This window comes from Dermacentor silvarum, chromosome 7 (assembly GCF_013339745.2).
Source record: "Dermacentor silvarum isolate Dsil-2018 chromosome 7, BIME_Dsil_1.4, whole genome shotgun sequence".
Classification (NCBI taxonomy): domain Eukaryota; kingdom Metazoa; phylum Arthropoda; class Arachnida; order Ixodida; family Ixodidae; genus Dermacentor; species Dermacentor silvarum.
The window spans coordinates 95,112,583-95,135,340 of NC_051160.1; the positions used below are offsets into that span (position 1 = coordinate 95,112,583).

Genomic DNA, 22,758 nt, shown 5'->3' on the forward strand with positions numbered 1-22,758 from the left:
GTCTCCTCGTTGGCTATCAACATTGCTAAAGCCGAGAAGTTTTAAAAGAATAGTGCAGATGCATTGATCACGCCACCCCGGTAAATATATCGCATGTAATAGAGCCAGTTCAAGTGGTTGCCATTGTATTACCATATATTAAAGCTTCTTGCTAAGGGTGCAAGCGACATTGTCAATACCCATCCAGTCTATGCATTTTCATGTTTTCTCGTTTGCATTTTGCAGTTTTGGATGCCTATGATATGTGAACCTTAAATGCCTTGCCGCGTTTTAGTTAACATGTATCCGTGTCACTGAGCACACACATGCGGTGAATGCATATAATCATGCGGTGAGCAGCCACCTTGCATTGCTATGTACTTGTTTGTAAAAGTGTTGACAGTGCTAAAAGCAAAGCCAGGAGCCCAAGTTGCGGTGCTGATCGAATGAAGGTGCAACATGTTGCATAAATGTACAGTTTTTCCAAGTGAATAAATTGACCAATAAAAGCTGGAAATTACAGAGGGTGACACCTTCTGGCGTTTCTATCTAGACAGCAATTTTAGCTTTTATTGGTCAATTATTAATAAAGACTGCAGTTACTTTGTAGCACTAAATTGCAAAACGTAATCAAGTGACCTTTACTTTGCAGGCCAAATCGGCAGCAATGCGACAGCAGCTGCTGACTTCACCTACTTGGACGATGGCATTGCGAGTATATCCATATTACTCCGTAAGCCATTACCACAATTTCAGCTAGGTAGATCTTTGACCTTAGGCAGAAAGCTAATGCCTTTTTATTTTCTATTTTCGTGCACTTTCCGTTTCGTCTACTGCCTCTTTATGAAGTGTCATGCAATATATTGCTTATTTTTGTCTCACGGTTCCACCTTGCCAAGGGAGTCATCAAGAGGGCCGAGGCAGCATACAAGATTTTGAAAGACAGCAAACCCACACTTGTAAAAGACACAGATGAAGTTGCGTGGGGGAAGGATGTTTTGTCCAAGAACAGCGTCACAGGTGCGGTGGCGCTGCGAAAAAAATGCCTAGGTGAAGTGACAAAAGAGCCATTGACGCCAGAGAAGGTGGCTGTTGTTACAGGTGGGTTGATAAACAGATATTTAGGAAACATCTAACTGTTGCCAAGTTGTATCGATGGCTCCCACAAGCAGAGCCAGCAGTTCAATTCACATGCACTTAATTGTAGCTTCTATTCAAGCTTCTGCTGATTTGTGCTGTGACAGCTGCCAATGGGGCTTTTTAATGTTTCTACTTCTGCTCTTTTCACAGCCATGCTGAAGCACTGGGGTGCTGAGAAGCAAATCAGCGCCGAAACTACAGTACAGAGCACGGGTCGCCTGCTGTCGGAGAAAATCCAAGACGTACTCAAGTCAAAGCGTCAGCTTCAACTATAGGAAAAATAATCCTGGCGAGCTGGACATTGTCTATATGCATCTCTTGTTATATTGAAGCCAGTGGCTGGTTGGCCGCTGTTGCGGCCAGCCTTGCACTAACAGGCCTATGTACCTAGTGGTCCCAGTACCTAATGGTCCCAGTACCTAATGGTCCCAGAACCTAATGGTCCCAGTACCTAGTGGTCCCAGTACCTAATGGTCCCAGAACCTAATGGTCCCAGAACCTAATGGTCCCAGAACCTAATGGTCCCAGAACCTAATGGTCCCAGAACCTAATGGTCCCAGAACCTAATGGGAATTGGCTAATAAATCACTTGAACTGGGACCAGTAGAATCCCAGTTGCGAATTTTCACCTGGGGCACTTCCAGAAGCATCATACATTAAATAGCCAAACACATCTTGTGAATATACTTTTTTGTAGATAGCTATATGCAATTAGCTGCATATAGCTGTATATACCTGCACAGGGGACCGACATCATCAGAAGGAAATTTACAGAAGAAAAAAATTGGGTTGGAGTGCATAGGGCAGGCATTGTCAGATGCTGACTGGGAGCTTACCACTGTCGTTGAAAAGAAAAGTGTACAATCATTGCATTCTACCATTACTAACATATGGGGCAGAAACTTGGAGGTTAACAAAGCTCGAGAACAAGTTAAGGACCACACAAAGAGCGATCGAACGAAAAATGTTTTGCCTAACGTTAGGAGACAGGAAGAGAGCAGTGTGGATCAGAGAGCAAACGGGGATAGCCGATATTCCAGTTGACATTAAGAGGAAGAAATGGAACTGGGCAGGCTACGTAATGCGTAGGATGGATAACCGGTGGACAATTAGGGTTACAGAACGGATACCAAGAGAAAGGAAGTGCAGTCGAGGACGACAGAAAACTAGGTGGGGTGATGAAGTTAGGAACTTTGCAGGCGCAAGTTGGAATCAGCTAGCGCAAGACAGGGGTAATTGGAGATCGCAGGGAAAGGCCTTCGTCCTGCAGTGGACATTTATATAGACAGATGATGATATGCAGTTACTATTTATTCACTGCCAATTTAAGTACTGAATTGTGCCACCGAAATTCCCTAAGTGGACGGCTGCATGATTGTATGAATCTTATAAGCTGTTACTGCTGGCAGTTTTATACTTGCTAGTTTACTGAATAATTACAAGCACCGAAATTGGTCAGCAGCTGCAGCTCTTTCACTGCTGTACTTTGATCTTCAGATGCAAAAGGCGCGAGCACGATCATGGTTCTACCATTTCTTGTCAATGAGCAAGGGGACGACATGTTCACAAAAATGGTTAGAACTTTGAGCTGTTTGCACAACCAAGTACACAGTGTCACTATGAGGCAATTGTCAATATGTACAGGGCCCTGTATATTTTGCTGCGCCTGTTCAAAAAAAGGTTTTGCGCCCACTGCTACACCATTCTTGCTCAAGTTTTGCAAAATTATCGCATTTTGGGGGCAGCTTCGTTTAGTATGACACTTACTACAGTTAATTGCCTGGTATTACCAAAAAAGTGCAAATTTACCTTGATTTGTGGGGATGCGAGCTGCTGCAGCGATGGCGCTACCATAAACATGTGTCACTGCCTGCCGGCAGTTGCAGAATGCAGCCGGTCAGGGAGGTTTGCCGTGTGTTCACGAGCGGGCAACACACGGTAAACCCAATGGTAAACCTCCCTGACCTGCTGCTTTCTGCAGCTGCCGGCAGGCGGCGACACAGGTTTATGCTAGCGCCGTCGTTGCAGCAGCTCGCATCCCCGCAAGTGAAGACAAATTTGCACATTTTTCTTAAAAACCAGGCAGTTAACTTTGGTAAGCGTTCTACTAAATGAAGCCGACCCCAAAATGCAATTATTCTGCAAAACCTTCTTATGAACAGGCGCAGCAAAATATTCAGGACCCTGTATAACTGTGGGGAAATTTCAGAGCTAGAAAACCATCAAGACAAACAATTTGCATATAGCCTTAAGTTAAAATGACAATTTTGTCAAACTTGATTATTAAGGCTCAAGAAGTATCAAGCAATTAATCATTGTGCGCAGGCACTTTAGCTGTGGCATTCTATTCCCTCAAATTATTAGTGGTACTTTTTGTTGGGCTTTGAAAGCAATGAAATTAACCAGGGAAACCATTTATGCTCTCTACCTAATAGATATCAAATAAATTAAACATGTCAAAGTGGCAGATGAGATCACATAACAGAGCAAATCTTGTGCAACCATCCATGGATGCACATATGATCTTGAAAACTAAGTTATGAAAATTGAACTGCAGCATATGGTAATCTCTTTTTTTTTGTAGCACAATAAAACAGCACTTACTGCTTTTAAAGTAAAAACTTACAACTGTTCTAATTTTCTGGTAATATAACAAACCATTTTTGCCTACTTCAAACAGAAATTTGCAATTTTGGTCTTTTCCTCTGCTTCATTTTTCATTTCGACAACACTTAACTAAAATAAGTCAGTTCTTTAAAATCTTGTCGCAGAGCAACTCGTATTGTTTTTGTACACAAATTTTTGTACACAACACACACCGCAGTACCGATGTATACGGGGGGAAAGGAGCTTTTTCAAGCTGTGACTGAGCGGCTTTTTTTCCCTTCTCCTCAGCCATGTATTTATGTATGCATGTCTGGAATAAAGACTCAGACTCAAATAATTTATGTACTTATATGTTTGCTTTGCAGACGCCAGGACAAGAGTTTGCCCACCCCACACTGCTGTACACTGGTGACAACTGCATCTCTTCTAAGGCCATGTGTGTGAAGTGTGAATATGTATGTGTAGATGTATTGGACTTCACTTCTGGTGTAGTGGGGCTATTTTTATTTTCCATGTACTGGGCTTTTAACATCGAATACATCAGCTCTGCAAAGCACACACTCTCATTGCTGCAACACATGATGGAAATCAAAACAAAAACGACAAAACTAGGCGCCAAGTCCCAACAGCTTTAAAAGCACGGTCAGCTGCTACAACTAACAAAATCACAGCCAGTACTGAGTAGGCTGAGAAATCTGACTAAGCTGCTAAACTCTAAGTATTCGTCTTGAGATGCACCTTCCTGTATGCACTTAGGCTTTTTTTTTTCTCTTTTTTTAACTCTCAGGCTGTTTTGATGTTCGTAGCCTTGGATTATGCAGCTGAGTAGTACAGCCAATATCTGGTCAAACCTAGAAAACTTTATTGTGTTTAAATGTTATTCATAGTTAGTTTTTGTATTATGGGGCATAAAGCAAACACCAATATTTTTCTAAATGTGAAATTACAAGAAATTGTATTTCGAAGCCAGTATGGGTCCCTTGTTCACAAATGACAGCAGAGGCACTGGTTTGGTTCTGTACGGGTGAGATGGCGGAGAGCGCATGCATAGATGACAGGCGGATTATTGTGTGTCCTTCCTATCGTTTAGCACATCATCTGATTATGCAGTGATATTAGTACTAATTGCATCGGTAATATCCCAGTGGCAATTATGGACGCATAGTACTAGTCTATAGAAGGACCTGTTTTCTCTTGGTGTTCGAATAATGCGTCTGAAACGAGGTTGCTTTGAAAGAGTTTGTGCTGATGCTGCTTTAGGTACTTCTTAAAGTTGCCGTATTTGCCAACGTACAGTGAATTACATGTTTTGCATGTCACTATGTACATGAAGGCAGGTTAGTTCAATCTTCCGAAGGGGTGCTTCATGTGCACCAGTTCACCACATAGCTTGCTGGAAGGGACATGCGCCACCAACCCATTGTAGTCATTCAACACTCTGGCAACAGTCTCGCTCATCCCACATGCATACAGGATGGTAGCACGCTTGCTTTTCTTTCTCACCACTTAGCGGATGGGCGCTGAGGCATGACGTTCCTGCTCACTTGGCAGTTTTAGCGGCTGGCCATTACATTGCGTGTCATTTAGCATCAAGATGAACTCTGCTTTGTGCCTTGTATGACTTGAGCAAAGACCGTAAAGCGAGGTTACTAGTGATGAGGCAGCCTAGCGTTTGTGGCCCTTGAGGTGTATAGAAAGAAAAATCTAGGTAGTTTGACATGTGTGGGCTTGCGATAAATTCTCCCGCCTGAGCTCACCCGGAGATGGGCGACTTCCTTGAGGGGATAGCCGAGCTCCGGCCTGGCCCCCCACAAGCCCGCTCACGCACCCTGCACCTCCTGCTGAAGGAGGCATGTCGCATGTTCAACCCCCACCAGGGCAACCACGAGGGGACCCCGAAGCGGCTTTCGCCCACTTCCTTCAAAGGCGCCGCCAGGAAAACCCGTGGTGCTTGCAGGATATCGAGACGCTCGCCAAAAAAAGGCCGAGCCCCAAAGTCCTGCCGAAAATGACGCCTGTTTCCTCGTCGCCGTCATCACCCACTAGCTCTGCGAGCTCTTCCTCACCAACGGATTGCACCAACTCGGATACAGCCTCATGCCTCGTGGCTCCTAGCGGCTCGCCTGTAAGTGTGGACGACTCCATGACCAGCTCATCATCGGCGGCTTCTCCCCTGTCCCCCGAGAGTGACGCCACATCGTCTGATGTTTCTGTCGACAATGAGCAGCCACCCACCACCGAAGGGGAACCACGTTCCACTGGTCTCCCCCAACGCCATGACACCCACCCGCCCTCGCCTCCCCCCCACGTGATACCAAGCGTCGAGCCAGCGCAGAGTACCTCCACTGTTTTGGAGACGCCCGCAGCTGCTGCCGATGGGCAGGCAAGCGCGGAGACGATGCAGGAAAAAAGCAAAAAAAAAGCAGTCCGACAGCCCAGGCATCTTCCTACTCACAGCTGCCCGAAAAAGAGAGTGAGAGAGTGCATCTCCCTCCCCACAGCTATGCTGTGCTTGCGTCGAGCTCGGAGAGACCCGCTGCAACAGAGTCGAGGAAGGAAAAAAAAAAAAGCAACACGCGGCAACCGGTTCTACTGACTCCGCGCGTGCGAGCTGTGTTCTCGGCCCCCCCTCGCCGCCCGGCCTATGCCACACCCAAGAACCCGGCGGAAACCCTCCCTCACTGCCCGAGGCTACGCCCGACTCCCGCTCAGCGATCTCAGCTGTCTCCGGCGCAGTCAACCCAACAAGCCCCGTGGTCGATACGGCTGCCACTCTTGAAGACACGCCGACAGCCCCAACGCGACAGCACACCGGTTCTGCAGAAACCGATGTGAGAGAGAAGCCCCAAGCGCAAAAGAAGGCCGGGAAGAGGAAAACTCGCTTCCGTCCCTTCTTGGAGACGACGGCTCTCGCATCTGCCGCGTCGGATCAACACGCAGACACGATCCTCTTCCACCCCGTCAGAAAGCGAGCTTGCTTCCTCGCACTTTCTAAGGAAGCAATTGCCACACAACTTTCCTGCATAGACGGCGCACACCGTGTGCGCGTGAACTTTCAGCGCAACGTGGTGGCTGTGGACGCTCTTCCCGGCGCCGACCTCTCGGCCCTGCTCGACGTCCGAGCCATCGCAGATGTGCCAGTGAGGGCGAAAGCCCTGGCAAAGAACGCGTACTCCGGCACGATATTTGGTGTGGACACCCCGTTCGATGCAGACACTATCCGCAAAAACATCGAGGCGCCCGTTGCTGTGCTCTCCTGTGCGCGCAGTGGACGCAACGTCACCGTCCGGCTCGCTGGCGACGTGGTGCCTGGAGATGTGCTGCTGTTCAAGCAGCGACGCCTGGTCCGCCCAAGACTCCCGCGACCGCTTCAGTGCGGCCGCTGCAGTGCGTTTGGGCACGCTGAGGCAACCTGCTCGCGAGACGCTCGCTGTCTTCGCTGCGGGGACTCCCACGACACCAGCTCTTGCACCGCACAGCGGCCGCGCTGCATCAATTGCACCGGAGGGCACGCGACCCTTGAACCGCGTTGCCCCAACTGGCAGCTAGAAAGAAGGGTGGCCATCCTGCTGGCTGCATCTGAGGAGCGTATCTCGCGGCATAAGGCGCTCGAGCTGGCCAAGGCTCGCGCCTCGTCGTTCGCGGTGCAGCAGCGAGGTGGAACCGCCCCTCGCCTCTCCGCAACCGTCCAGCCTGGACTCTCATTCCGAGACGCCTTGACCGGTACCAGCGCACCGCCAGCTGAGCAGACGCAACCACAGCAGCCGGCAACCAGCGACCCCAGGGATGCCCTGATTGCGGCACTTGCTGCAGCATTGCGCGTGCTCCTTGAGACCACACCGATGGACGACGATGTGCGACAAATGTGCACCGCAGCCCTTGCCGCTCAACAAGCCCTGCCCCATCATGGCTAGAAGCCCTGTGAAACGACGGCCGCGCATTCTGCAATGAAATCTTCGCTCGATGCGCTGCCGACACGCAGAGCTCGCCGCACACCTTCTCCTGCATGATTATGATGCGCTCGCGCTACAGGAGACGTACGTGCGCACCGGCCAATTCAACTTAAGTGGCTATGTGGCCTACCATAGTGCCACCAAGTGTGAGTCGCAGGCCTGCACCAGTGCAAATTGTCGCGACGCGCAATACGCACCCGGCCGCTCGGGAGCGTCTGTTTATGTTCGCGCGTGCCTTCCTCAGGCTGCCGTCCACGTCACCGACATACTGACCAGCTCCGTCGAGTGCGTGGCAGTTACTGTGCGCGTTGGCGGGACCGACACCTGTGTCGCCAGTGTGTATGTGCAGCCAGTGTGCCAGTTGGATACCTCCTTCGTTGTGAGCCTCGCGGCGCGTGTTAGTGGCGACTGTGTGGTGTGCGGGGATTTTAATTCCTACCACGCGGCGTGGGGCAGCGCCCACACTGATCCGCGCGGCAGGGACCTACTGGAGTCCATCTCTACTGCTGGCCTTCTGCTCCTTAACACCGGCAGCCCCACTTTCGTGCGCCGAGGCGTCCAGAGGAGCGCTATCGATCTGTCCCTGGTGAGTGAGAACTGTCACTACGAGTGGAGACGCAGCCCCGACACGCAGGGATCGGACCATTACCCACTTGACCCCCACGTAGCGGACCGCAAGGTGACACGCACTTACCACGTCACCAACTGGTCGCTCTTCAGGAGACTGTTCCACGCCCCCTACCGCGGACACGGATTTCCTGAACCACGTTATCGGGTGCGCCTCTGCAGCCACGAAGTCCTGCGAGGTACCTGCGGGAACGCCGGCCCCCGACTTGAAGCTGCTCAACCTGCATGCGGTGCGTCGTCGGGTGGAGCGCCGCGCCGTCAAAAGCGACAGGGCGAAGCACTGGACGCTCTACAACCACCTGGATGCGGCTTGCCGCCGTCACGCCAACCAGCACCGCGACCAGAGCTGGAGCAGTCTATGTGTGTCGCTGGATGACACGCGCAACAAGTCCCACCCGTGGCGCATTCTCGGCTCCATGCTCCGGCCGAAGCTCCCCCGCTGCCCCGCACTCTCCATCGCAGTGACACGGGGCTGGAGCGCTCAGCAACTGGCCAACGAGTTCGCCACTGCTTTCGCACCACCGCCCCCCACAGAGCGCCCCGCCGCCGCTGCTATCGAGCTGCCGCGGCACAACAAAGCAGAACTCTTGGCGCCCTTCCGCTATTTCCCCACGCGCGCCATCGTGGAAGAAATTGAGGCTTTGTGCACGGCAGACTTCACGCTGAGTGAACTCCGGATGGTGCTGGACACTCGGAGGCGGCGTTCTGCACCGGGTGCTGACAGGCTGACGTTCCAGACCCTTCGGAACATCGATGCGGCACAGCTACCTTCACTCCTGCAGGAGTTCAACCACGTCTGCCGCACCGGCTGCGTGCCTGCTTCGTGGAGAGAGGCCGTCGTCGTCCCTCTGCTCAAAAGCGAGAAGCCTGCTGGGTGCATTGGCTCGTACCGCCCCGTCTCGCTGACGTCGGTCGCCGGCAAAACGTTCGAAGCCATGGCACTGTGCCGCCTTGAATGGATTGCCACGGCCCTCGACACCTTCGCTCCCGAGCAGAGTGGCTTCCGACGGCTGCGATCAACAGCTGACTCGCTCTCTGAGGTCGTGGCCACGCTCGAGGAGTCGTTGAGCCGCCACGAGGCCGGCTATCTCATCCTGCTCGACGTGCAGAGCGCCTTCGACAGTCTCCCCCATGCCACCATCATCGGGTGCCTCCACGAGCGGGGTGTCACCGGCCGGCACCTGCAGTACATCCGTGCTTTCCTGACTGACCGCACGCTCCGGGTGAGGGTCGGCGGGGCGTTGAGTGATCCTCGCGGCGTGTTTTCGGGTGTCCCGAAGGGCAGTGTTTTGAGCACCTTTTTATTCAATTTGGCCTTTTCACGGCTCCCCGACTTCTTCCCGAGGCCAACGTCGCACGAGGTCCGTTCGGCCATCTACGCGGACGACATCGCTATCTTTGCGTGTGGTCCCACGGAAGTCGGCTACCTTGTGCGGGCATCGATCCAGATGCCAGTTGACGCAGTGGACGAGTACCTCGCCAGCATCGGGCTACAGCTGTCTACTGCGAAAACAGAGGCGCTGATAGTGAACCCCCGAGCCGCGCGCGCGCACTTCGAAGTACCGCCGCTAACCTTGAGGGTCCGCCCTCTCTCGTGGCGCAAGAGCGTCCGCTACCTGGGGCTGCAAATCGACTGCCGCCTCAACTTCAACGCGGCAGTCTCTCATCTCTGCAGGGAGTCCCACAATGTGGCAAGCGCGGCGCGCTCTCTTCTCGCGCAAGGACGGGGTTGTACCTTGCGCTTCGACTGTACAACTCGGTGGCGACATCACGTGCACTCTACGCCCTGCCCCTGACGAACGCCAGAGCTGCCAACTGGAGTGCCATAGACACGGAGCATCGCAATGTCGTTCGCATGCTGTATGGTCTGCCTCGCAGGTGGGAGCGACTCGCTGAAGCTGGCAACTGGCCGCCGTCACTGCGGGCGAAAAAGCAAGCACTGCATCACATTGAACGCTTGCAGCGCTCGCTGCAGGGTCAGCGCTTTGTGTGCCGCCTCCACTCGTTGCCTAATTCGGGCATGGGCAGGCGGGCCTCCGAGTATACCCTGCTCATCGACTCGTCTCCGCAGCTCGTCGCTCTGCCGCACGCCTCCAGCCTTCTCAAAGTCAACATCAAAGTGCCTGGTGTCTCATCCAAACGCCAGACGGCTGTTTGCGCCATGTGGCAGGAGACAGCCACGCTAATGCACGAACAGCTGGGAGGCCCCGCCTGCTCGTATTCACCGATGGCTCGGTGGCAAGGAACGGATCCGGCGCTGCAGCCTGCACGGCACCGGACATCGGTGAAACGCGGCAGTGTCGCCTTCGCTTTGCCGTGTCGTCAACGGCGGCCGAGCTCGCTGCGATTGACCTCGCAGCCGACCTGCTCCTGCATCAGCTTGACGTTGTGGCGGCGGCTATACTCTGCGACTCTCGTGCGGCTCTTTCCTTGCTGGCGAGGGACTTCGTCGGAGGACCGCTGGTTCAACAAGTCAGCGCTAAACTCCACCACCTCGACCACCGAGGCTGCGACCTGATCCTGCAGTGGGTTCCGGCTCACATCGGACTAGAGGGCAACGAGCACCCCGACGCTCTCGCCAAGGAGGCACACGCTGAGCGCTTCCCCCTCTCCCCTCTGGTCACAAGCTTTGACTCGGCCAGGACGACGATACTGCGCAGCCTCTCCGCGCAACACCCCGAAGCGCACATGGCTTCAGGTACGCCCCCGGCCCCCCCTCGTCTCCTCCCGCGCACCGGCCTGTCTCGCGCGGACCGCTCCTTACTCCTTCGTTTGCGCATCGGGTGCCACCGAGCTGCTGCGCGAACTCAGACTCAGGGGAATCGGCAGTGGGGTGTGTGCCAACTGTGCCGACATGGAAACGCTGGAGCATCTCCTTCTACATTGCCCTGCTTTCGGTGTTGAGAGAGCGGTGCTCACGGACTCCTATCGCCGATACGGTCTCCTGGCCAACTCGCTCAAGGACCTACTTTTCCCAGATGTCCACAGCTCCCTGGTCAAACGGGTCCTTTCGGCACTGTTACACTTTTGCAGTGACACAAATCTCAGAGCGCGGCTCTAAGCCCCGCATCTGCCTCTTCATCACATGCCTTTTTTTCTCTCTCTCTCCTGCTGCTGGCCGTCGTCTTCCTACCTCACCCCTTGTCTCTATCATCTCTCATACCCCTCCTCCCCTTCCCCCGTGCAGTGCTGTTGAGGTGTCCTCCTAGAGAGAGACAGTTACAGCACTGCGCTTATATCTTCATTTCCCCCCAATAACGACATACTACTTACTACTGAACCCTGGTGGCAAGGCCATTGGCGATTCATTCCATGAGAACATCAACGAATGCAGTGTATCTCTTCTCTTAGGCTCTTCGTGTGCTGTAAACTGATGCTTTCCTTACAAAGTTAAGTGCTTTGTGTGATCGCTATGTGTACTCTCGCTAAATGTCACTGTGATGTGTGCATATTTTATTGAATAAAATTTGTACATGTTTTTAACAGCTGTGTTGTTCTTTCAGATCTAAACCGAAGCAGACAAAATATGACACAAACAAGGAGGCAGTGCTAATGGAAACATTTAGAGGTGAGACAGTAGCACTTTTGAAACGTGATGTACTTACTATGCAAGCTGCACATGGATTGTAAGGTGGCATTATTCGTCATGACCTGTTTTGCATTTATCTGGTCTTCAGCCATATTTATTTTCTTCTACTGGCATCGATGTATCATTGCTCAATTTGATATGGTGAAATTTTAAATTTGTCGTTAATATCAATATTGAAATTTAATTACTCTGCCCATGTATGCCTCTATGGCATATTGAAATAAACGAGCCCTTTGTCATGGCAAAGAAATAAAATTCTTGTTCAAGAAAATGACTGGCTACCAAGAGGTACTTGCATGAACCACTGAGGTAGTCGCATCAACTCCTGCTTTGGGAGTAATACATACTCCTCAGTGCTCCTTGAGGGAGAGAGTCACCGGTACTACGATTGAGTCGCCAGTACTGTAATTCCAAGAGAGTTCATGTTACCACCCAAAAGGTGATCATATGTGTGACGAGCAGATACACCTCGAAAAGAGTCGATTGAGACTACCTTTTTTTTTTAAGAGTGTAGTAGGCATACAAACTTCGGTATCTGCATAAAACAGTAGTTCTGATGACATGCAGGTCTGACACTAAGCTGCTTGTAGGTTAACGAAGCAACACTTGTGCAGATTTGCCAGAGTGAAACAGTTACGTAAATATTTATACTCACCTCAGAATGAATTGAATCAGTGCCAGCCATCCATGTCACACCACCACCAGCAAGGTCCCTCATTTGCTGGACAAAGCTGTTCAGAAGCAGCACCATGTTGGGATGCGACTGGCCGTACCATAAGGCACTCACGACGACATTTTTGTGTCGCATCTTCGGTGGCCGCTCATTGACAGTGAGCTGTATCAGCCAAATGGAAAACTGCGATGACTTAAAAACTGGGCTGCCGTCAGCACTGAATGTGAGCGGGAGGTCATCCTTTCTTAATTTCTGTCTCAGCTCCCTGTACAGGGACTCATCCGTAATGTCAGACACCTCTGTGCCAGCCCGTCCTTGATCAATGTACTGCAGCGTCTTAACCAGCACATTTGCGATGGTTTTATCGGCGAGTAGAGAAGAAAGTTGCTGCACAATAGGTAGGGTTATAAAAAGTGACCGTCAGGCACCAAATTCCACCCACTGTAGTTTCTTCTACATACAGAGCAGCTGAGCTGAACACTACTGCGTTCTTGCAGATCGCCCGATGTCTCCACCAGCAAATTCATACAAGGTTCACAGTAAAAATGGAACCGAGCTTCACATATATACGCTCCCACTACTTTTTTGAATAGGTACTTTGACGCCGGAATGTCGTGTCTATCCAGTATATGCGCAATCAGCTTCTGTAGAGCTTCGACTGCCTTCCATGACAAGCCGAACTCCAGCGAAAAGTTCAATGCCAGTACTAGCAAGTTGTTAGCATCGACGTGCTCAGTCTGTGCCGCTGGTACTTCGCTATCACCTTCGACGGTGAGCTGCGCCTCAGGATGTATGCAGTCGTTCTCATGTTCACAGCTATCTTGCACTATGTCTACGTTGCTGTCATCAGTACGCGGCACGCCTGACGCCGACAACGCATTGCCGTTTCCGTCGTCTTGCAACACGGCTTGATGCGAATCGCACTGCAACACCACATGCCTCTGAAGATACGATCTCGGAAGTTCAGGAGCATTCTTTAGGGGCCCTAAATACTGCTTTCGAGGACCCATAGCCGCGAAAAACTGAGCCAGCAATGGTGTTGACCACTAACACTACCACAGAATAAAGAGCTGAATGACTGGATCGGACCGAATCGTGTTGGATTGTAGTTGCACAAAGCAAACAGAATATCCTAAGTTGTTAAAAGATTGCACCATCCTTGTTACTTTTACTGACATGTAAATATTTTATAGCTGTAACATTTATTTGCTTTGTCAGTTGTATTTAGCTTTTTTATTTTTAGTAATTACAATATATTTATCTTGCCGAGCGCTTCAATCCAATCCGATATTGGTACGTTTTTGGTGTGGGCCATCCCATGCTTCATTCCACGCTTGGAGCTTTGTGTACACTCTACTCATTAGCCTTTAGCCATTACTCAGCCTTAAGGATGTTTGCCGTTGTGAGATTCCTCAACGATTTCAACAGAAAACTGCACGTTATACCAGCCTCGGACATTAAATTATGCTCTGGATTAAAGTTTCTTGATTTTGACAAGCAGACGATTTGTTTGGCATTTTGGCATGACCCAGTCGACAGCCAAGACACAGGATATTATAATGCCCAAGTCCTGATGCTAGCAGGTAAGTGATTTGGATCCATTGTGAGTGTTTTTTTTATAACCCTTAGTACCGCTACTATGCATTTTTTAGAAACCATCAAAGCACCAGCTCGAACGAAGGGGTCGAGACGATCGAGGCACTCAACGAATAAAAGTGCAGAAAAAGGTTAGTGTCTGCTTTACAAATGTGCAGTACTGCGGTGAAGTTTGGGCTTCTCAGAAATATGTGTGAAAACAAAGATGCATGCGACCGTCCCAATTTTACCAAAAGAATATTGTATACCTAATTTCACAGCTATCACCAGCTATCAATCAGCGAGGTGGTGCACAGCATCACCTCGCTGTGCATGCATTCTTAACTAGTTAGCTCAGGAAGCAGAGCTGCAGCCAAAGTTGAGAAATATTGCCGCTGAGAGCACTGATAACATGTCTGAAAATTGACACTTGATTATTGCATTTGGTTTTACTGCAGAAAGCTCGTTTGGTGCTGAGGAGTCTGCTTACGGCGAGTCTCTTTTTCCTTCTCTTGCTGGCACATTCAAAGGCCAGGTGAATAAGAACCAATTCTTTCATGTGCCTTTCTACATCATGTTTGGCTCTCTGTTTAGGTTCCCACAGATCCTAAGAAGGTCTGACCTCACAGCAGCCAGTGTTGTCTCCACCACCAAGTATGCTAGTCCTTGTTCTGGCCTATTAGGCATACCTAATGGGGTTCAATATATTCAGTTCATTACAGTAAAAACTAAATGGTTGCCAAGGCTATTTTTGTATATTTTAAATTTAAATGACGACCTCCGTCAGCGTGCACCTTGAATACAGGAGCTGGAGCAAAACAAGTAAACCAGTAGATGTGGAGATGCGTAGAACTTGGTGACCACTTCTACTAGTGCAGCAACAGCTGCGCTTCCTCTGCATTCTCACACTTGTGCTCAGCTATAGCAACCTTTGTTAGTCTGTATTCACTTTCATGATGTACCACCATGTTACTTATAGTCAGGTCTCCTCATTGGCTATCAACATTGCTAAAGCTGAGAAGTTTTAAAAGAATAGTGCAGATGCATTGATCATGACACCTTGGTAAATATATCGCATGTAATAGACGGTTTCATCCAGCGCCACCACGCTCTGGCAACGCTGTGTGCCGCCATCCGGCGCCCTTAGGAAACTTCCAGTAGCTGTTCCTTTTGCTCGTTTTTGCTGGTATTCGCTCGCATGCTCGTCCTGCGCATACTCTGTGTTATTTTTCAGATATATCGATATAAATGCGACTTGTGGCATTCAGTGTGTTGTGTGATGGCGAGTAGCTCTGGCGAGCATCGACTGTTTTCATTACGATTACTCGTCAACAGTGTTTTTCAAATCTGGGAGCCTACCAAGAGCTCCCAGATTTGCTCTGCTCAATTCATCCAAGGTATGTTACTACATGGAGTAGCCGGACTGCTATAATGCTGAATAATAAAAGTGCTACTGCGCGATTGTTCTGGCCGTATGTCGTGTAACTCACGCGAGAGCAGCTCGATTCTCGCCCCGAGTTTGACCGCTCGTCCAGTTTCTTACCTCGGCGTGGATCGCCATGCTACGAACATGAGTTTAAATTATTGTTTAGCGGGTGCCATGCTGCCACCGTTTTCTTTTAATGTTTTCCGCATCTGGGGCACAAGTGCCCTTCTGCAGCTTTACTACCTAGGTGCATGTGCGCATTGGCTTATCATGTTTAATGTCCCAAAGCGACTCCGGCTATGACGGACGCCGCAGTGGAGGGCTCCGGATAATTTCGACCACCTGTGGTTTTTAACGTGCACTGACATCACACATGCGGACCTCTAGCATTTCGCGTAGATCGAAATGCGACAGCCGGGGCCCAAACGGCGTCTTTTGGGTCAGCAACCGGGCACCGTAACCGCTGAGCCATCGCGGCGGCATGTGAGCATTCGTATCGGTTTCGCAGAACAGTTAGCGATTTCCGTGCATGCATGTAGGAAGTTTCGGTCACATTCTAAAAGCATTTACGAATTAACGGAGGCCAATTATGGATTGTAATCTCGTGCCCAACACTACAGGTTTCATTTTGTTACAAGTATGGTAAATTCGTGAGCATTTAAGTTAGTCCCATTTCCGTCGACCTAGGCTTCTTGCACTAAATGACTTTGAGAATGTACAGTTATTTGTGAATGCATATTGAAAAGCATAAACAAGGCATATGACGCAGAAAACATGTGCATGTACACATGCACAGCTTACCACTTCATCCTCCATCTTGCAGCAATAAAAGTGCCATTGCGAAATGCAAAAATGCCCGTGTGCTTGTGTTGTAGGGCACATTAAAGAACCCCAGGTGGGAAAAATAATCCGGAACCTTCCACTACGGCGAGCCTCATAATCAGAACTGGTTTTGGCGCGTAAAACCCCAGAAGAAGAAAAAAGTGCCACTGACGAGTGACTTAGCACCGAAGCAAAAGATCGGTATCACCAAAAGTTTTTCTAGTTTTCGGCAGTCCCATTACCTGCCTTGAAGACAATAGTCTGCGTTCATTGCATGTCCTCACTAAGATGCTCCACTTGTTGCTCCGGGGTTGTAACTGAGGGAAGGTGTTTGGAGCCCGGCAAAAACAAAAGTCGCATGACATCATCGTCCAGCGGATCGGGCAGCTCTCTGCCTCTAAACATCAGCTTTTGGCGATACCGATCTTTTGCTTCAGTGCTAAGCGCCTTAAAGGCGCTTAGCATCTCGACAATATTCACGATGTAGAATCAGGTCATAACAGATTCCACCAAGCAGTGCAAACATCAATACGCCGGCCTCACGTCGCGCATGCCTTCCTTCAAACAACATAGCCGGAAGTGCTTCTAGCTTTCCTGCCGGAAGTTCCGATGGGGCAACCAATCAGCGGCAAGCGAGGCTTGTTTGTAAACACTGAAACCATCTATACAGCCAGTTCAAGTGGTTGCCGTTGTATTCCCATATATATTAAAGCTTCCTGCTAAGGGTGCAAGCGACATTGTCAATACCCATCCAGTCTATGTATTTTCATGTTTTTTCGTTTGCCTTTTGCAGTTTTGGATGCCTATGATATGTGAACCTTAAATGCCTTGCCACGTTTTAGTTCACATGTATCCCTGTCAATAAACACACACATGCGGTGAATGCATATATTCATGCGGTGAGCAGCCACCTTGCGTTGCTATGTACTTATTTGTGAAGGTGTTGACAGTGCTAAAACCAGGAGCCCAAGTTGCGGTGCTGATCGAATGAAGATGCAACATGTTGCATAAATGTACAGTTTTTCCAAGTAAATAAATTGACCAATAAAAGCTAGAAATTACAGAGGGTGACACCTTCTGGCATTTCTATCTAGACAGCAATTTTAGCTTTTATTGGTCACTTATTAATAAAGACTGAAGTTACTTTTTTGCACTAAATTGCAAAACGTAATCAAGTGACCTTTATTTTGCACGCCAAATCAGCAGCAATGCGGCAGCAGCTGCAGACTTCACCTACTTGGACAAAGGCACTGCAAGTATATGCATATTAATCTGTAAGCCATTACCACAATTTCAGCTAGGCAGATCTTTGACCTTAGGCAGAAAGGTGATGCCTTTTTATTTTCAATTTTCGTGCACTTTCCGTTTGGTCTGCTGCCTCTTTATGAAGTTGTAAGCAATATATTGCTTATTTTTTCTCACAGTTCCACCTTGCCAAGGGAGTCATCGTGAGGGCCGAGGCAGCATACAAGATCTTGAAAGACAGGAAACCCACACTTGTGGTAAAAGACACAGCTGAAGTTGCGTGGGGGAAGGATGTTTTGTCCAAGAACAGCGTCACAGGTGCGGTGGCGCCGCGAAAAAAATGCCTAGGTGAAGTGACAAAAGAGCCATTGACGCCAGAGAAGGTGGCTGTTGTTACAGGTGGGTTGATAAACAGATATTTAGGAAACATCTAACTGTTGCTAAGTTGTATCGATGGCTCCCACAAGCAGTGCCAGCAGTTCAATTCACATGCACTTAACTGTAGCTTCTATTCAAGCTTCTGCTGATTTGTGCTGTGACAGCTGCCAATGGGGCTTTTTAATGTTTCTACTTCTGCTCTTTTCACAGCCATGCTGAAGCACTGGGGTGCTGAGAAGCAAATCAGCGTCGAAACTACAGTACAGAGCACGGGTCGCCTGCTGTCGAAGAAAATACAAGATGTGCTCAAGTCAAAGCGTTGGCTTGAACTATAAAAAAAAAATCCTGGCGAGCTGGACATTGTCTATAAGCGTCTCTTGATATATTGAAGCCTGTGGCTGGTTGGCCGCTGTTGCAGCCAGCCTGGCACTAAAAGGCCTATGTACTTATTGGTCCCAGAGCCTAAAGCAGGAGACACACGGTCCGATTTTGCGTCCGATCCGGCGTGCGGCACGCCGAAATGACGTCACATCCGGCTGTTTTCATCGCACCAGAGAGCTGCATCTGACCGGCCAGTTTTTCGTCGTCCGGCGGCTGTATCGCCGGAAAGCGACAGCCAATGACAGCGCGAATGGCATAAACGTCACGATGAAGTATCTCCTGGGGATTAGAACTTGAGAAGACGGCCATTAGCAGGGTTAGCGACTAGCGAGATTAGAACTGACAGAGGACTAGAGGAACCAAGATACAGGTGATCTATAGAGAAACCAGCCCATCAGGCAGCAGAAAATAAGAATCGAAAGCAGACACTGCAGGAATAGCTGACAATTCCTGGTCAATTTGGCAAGCAAGCAAACAGGCACTTGAAGCTTCTGCATCATATGTCTGGATATTTGCATTGTTCTGGCTGTAGCGACTGTACTGCAATTTATATTCACTAAAATTGACTATTTGAAATTCTCAACTCTCCCTTCTCCTATAGCAAAAACATATTTATGTTGATGTTATGGAATATTTTTTTCCCCTCCTTGGCTCTGTGACAGCAAAGGAATGATTTAATAATGCACTTCTCTTATTTCACTTAGAACCACAAGAAACGTGGACGATAGTCCAACTTCACTGGATGAAGTGCTGAGGGACACTGAAGATGGACCGTCAGAGCTGTTTGCTTCGATGCAACTCTGCCATTTTGCCAGCAATGCAGACACTGATCTTGAAATTCCACATGACGACACAACACACACACGATCGTCCACACCTCTTTCAAGCATTTTACCTCTCGACCCCCCTCAATCTTCACAGCCTTCCCTTTCTTCTTATTTCTAAACACCAACACCCCAAGCCGTCTCCACTAACACACGCACTAACACACAAAGAGACAACAAAAGAGAAAATCTGGCACGGACATTCTAATGGCCAGTCGGCACTGAACTCAGGGAAGAAAGGCTGGATAGAACTGAGCAATTTCTGCTATCATTAGCAGACACATGGACAACGTTCCAGTTCACCTCAGGGGCCAATGCAAGGTGCACCTAATAGAAGTGCTCGTCCATTATCAAGTGGGACAAATTCCGACCCTGCTGAGTCCCGGAGTGGGCCCACCTTTGCGGCACCACGATACTGATTAGTGTGCATGCACGTGAAGGTAATAAATGTATGTGAAATACTCTAACGGACAGTCGGCACTGAACTCAGGGAAGAAAGGCTGGATAGAACTGAGCAATTTCTGCTATCATTAGCAGACACATGGACAACGTTCCAGTTCACCTCAGGGGCCAATGCAAGGTGCACCTAATAGAAGCGCTCATCCATTATCAAGTGGGACAAATTCCGACCCTGCTGAGTCCCGGAGTGGGCCCACCTTTGCGGCACCACAATACTAATTAGTGTGCATGCACGTGAAGGTAATAAATGTATGTGAAATACTCTAATAATGGCCAGTCGGCACTGAACTCGGGGAAGAAAGGCTGGATAGAACTGAGCAATTTCTGCTATCATTAGCAGACATGTGGACAACGTTCCAGTTCACCTCAGGGGCCAATGCAAGGTGCACCTAATAGAAGTGCTCGTCCATTATCAAGTGGGACAAATTCCGACCCTGCTGAGTCCCGGAGTGGGCCCACCTGTGCGGCACCACGATACTGATTAGTGTGCATGCACATGAAGGTAATAAATGTATGTAAAATACTCTAATGGCCAGTCGGCACTGAACTCAGGGAAGAAAGGCTGGATAGAACTGAGCAATTTCTGCTATCATTAGCAGACACGTGGACAACGTTCCAGTTCACCTCAGGGGCCAATGCAAGGTGCACCTAATAGAAGTGCTCGTCCATTATCAAGTGGGACAAATTCCGACCCTGATGAGTCCCGGAGTGGGCCCACCTTTGCGGCACCAAGATACTGATTAGTGTGCATGCACGTGAAGGTAATAAATGTATGTGAAATACTCTAATGGCCAGTTGGCACTGAACTGAGGGAAGAAAGGCTGGATAGAACTGAGCAATTTCTGCTATCATTAGCAGACACGTGGACAACGTTCCAGTTCACCTCAGGGGCCAATGCAAGGTGCACCTAATAGAAGTGCTCGTCCATTATCAAGTGGGACAAATTCCGACCCTGCTGAGTCCCGGAGTGGGCCCACCTTTGCGGCACCACGATACTGATTAGTGTGCATGCACGTGAAGGTAATAAATGTATGTGAAATACTCTAATGGCCAGTCGGCACTGAACTCAGGGAAGAAAGGCTGGATAGAATTGAGCAATTTCTGCTATCATTAGCAGACACGTGGACAACGTTCCAGTTCACCTCAGGGGCCAATGCAAGGTGCACCTAATAGAAGTGCTCGTCCATTATCAAGTGGGACAAATTCCGACCCTGCTGAGTCCCGGAGTGGGCCCACCTTTGCGGCACCACGATACTGATTAGTGTGCATGCACGTGAAGGTAATAAATGTATGTGAAATACTCTAATGGCCAGTCGGCACTGAACTCAGGGAAGAAAGGCTGGATAGAACTGAGCAATTTCTGCTATCATTAGCAGACACGTGGACAACGTTCCAGTTCACCTCAGGGGGCAATGCAAGGTGCACCTAATAGAAGTGCTCGTCCATTATCAAGTGGGACAAATTCCGACCCTGCTGAGTCCCGGAGTGGGCCCACCTTTGCGGCACCATGATACTGATTAGTGTGCATGCACGTGAAGGTAATAAATGTATGTGAAATACTCTAATGGCCAGTCGGCACTGAACTCAGTGAAGAAAGGCTGGATAGAATTCAGCAATTTCTGCTATCATTAGCAGACACGTGGACAACGTTCCAGTTCACCTCAGGGGCCAATGCAAGGTGCACCTAATAGAAGTGCTCGTCCATTATCAAGTGGGACAAATTCCGACCCTGCTGAGTCCCGGAGTGGGCCCACCTTTGCGGCACCACGATACTGATTAGTGTGCATGCACGTGAAGGTAATAAATGTATGTGAAATACTCTAATGGCCAGTCGGCACTGAACTCAGTGAAGAAAGGCTGGATAGAATTCAGCAATTTCTGCTATCATTAGCAGACACGTGGACAACGTTCCAGTTCACCTCAGGGGCCAATGCAAGGTGCACCTAATAGAAGTGCTCGTCCATTATCAAGTGGGACAAATTCCGACCCTGCTGAGTCCCGGAGTGGGCCCACCTTTGCGGCACCACGATACTGATTAGTGTGCATGCACGTGAAGGTAATAAATGTATGTGAAATACTCTAATGGCCAGTCGGCACTGAACTCAGGGAAGAAAGGCTGGATAGAACTGAGCAATTTCTGCTATCATTAGCAGACACGTGGACAACGTTCCAGTTCACCTCAGGGGCCAATGCAAGGTGCACCTAATAGAAGTGCTCGTCCATTATCAAGTGGGACAAATTCCGACCCTGCTGAGTCCCGGAGTGGGCCCACCTTTGCGGCACCACGATACTGATTAGTGTGCATGCACGTGAAGGTAATAAATGTATGTGAAATACTCTAATGGCCAGTCGGCACTGAACTCAGGGAAGAAAGGCTGGATAGAACTGAGCAATTTCTGCTATCATTAGCAGACACGTGGACAACGTTCCAGTTCACCTCAGGGGGCAATGCAAGGTGCACCTAATAGAAGTGCTCGTCCATTATCAAGTGGGACAAATTCCGACCCTGCTGAGTCCCGGAGTGGGCCCACCTTTGCGGCACCACGATACTGATTAGTGTGCATGCACGTGAAGGTAATAAATGTATGTGAAATACTCTAATGGCCAGTCGGCACTGAACTCAGTGAAGAAAGGCTGGATAGAATTCAGCAATTTCTGCTATCATTAGCAGACACGTGGACAACGTTCCAGTTCACCTCAGGGGCCAATGCAAGGTGCACCTAATAGAAGTGCTCGTCCATTATCAAGTGGGACAAATTCCGACCCTGCTGAGTCCCGGAGTGGGCCCACCTTTGCAGCACCACGATACTGATTAGTGTGCATGCACGTGAAGGTAATAAATGTATGTGAAAATAATCTTCTGTATGCCTGAGTTCTGTCTACAACTTTCACCCGCCGTGGTTGCTCAGTGGCTATGGTGTTGGGCTGCTGAGCACGAGGTCGCAGGATCGAATCCCAGCCACAGCGGCCGCATTTCGATGGGGGCGAAATGCGAAAACACCTCTACTTCCCCTCAACCCACCCCCACCCCCATGGTACTACAGCTGAGCAAAGAATTCAAGATTCTCAGAAGACAGAAC

At 49.6% G+C, this 22,758-nt stretch overlaps 1 long non-coding RNA gene across 2 annotated transcripts; it reads right to left on the bottom strand.

The window, feature by feature from the left end:
- Nucleotides 1-637: 637 nt before the first annotated feature.
- On the bottom strand, nt 638-22,513 carry LOC125946882 (uncharacterized). 2 transcript variants are annotated; one of them, XR_007467945.1, is made up of 5 exons: nt 22,375-22,513; nt 21,598-22,115; nt 20,821-21,079; nt 17,706-19,781; nt 638-752 (listed from the first exon to the last, which is right to left on the bottom strand). It is a non-coding gene; the product is annotated as an uncharacterized LOC125946882 (long non-coding RNA). The 2 variants fall into 2 exon arrangements; XR_007467944.1 differs by lacking the exons at nt 638-752; nt 17,706-19,781 and having other exon boundaries at nt 20,789-21,079.
- Between the last annotated feature and the right edge of the window lie 245 nt (nt 22,514-22,758).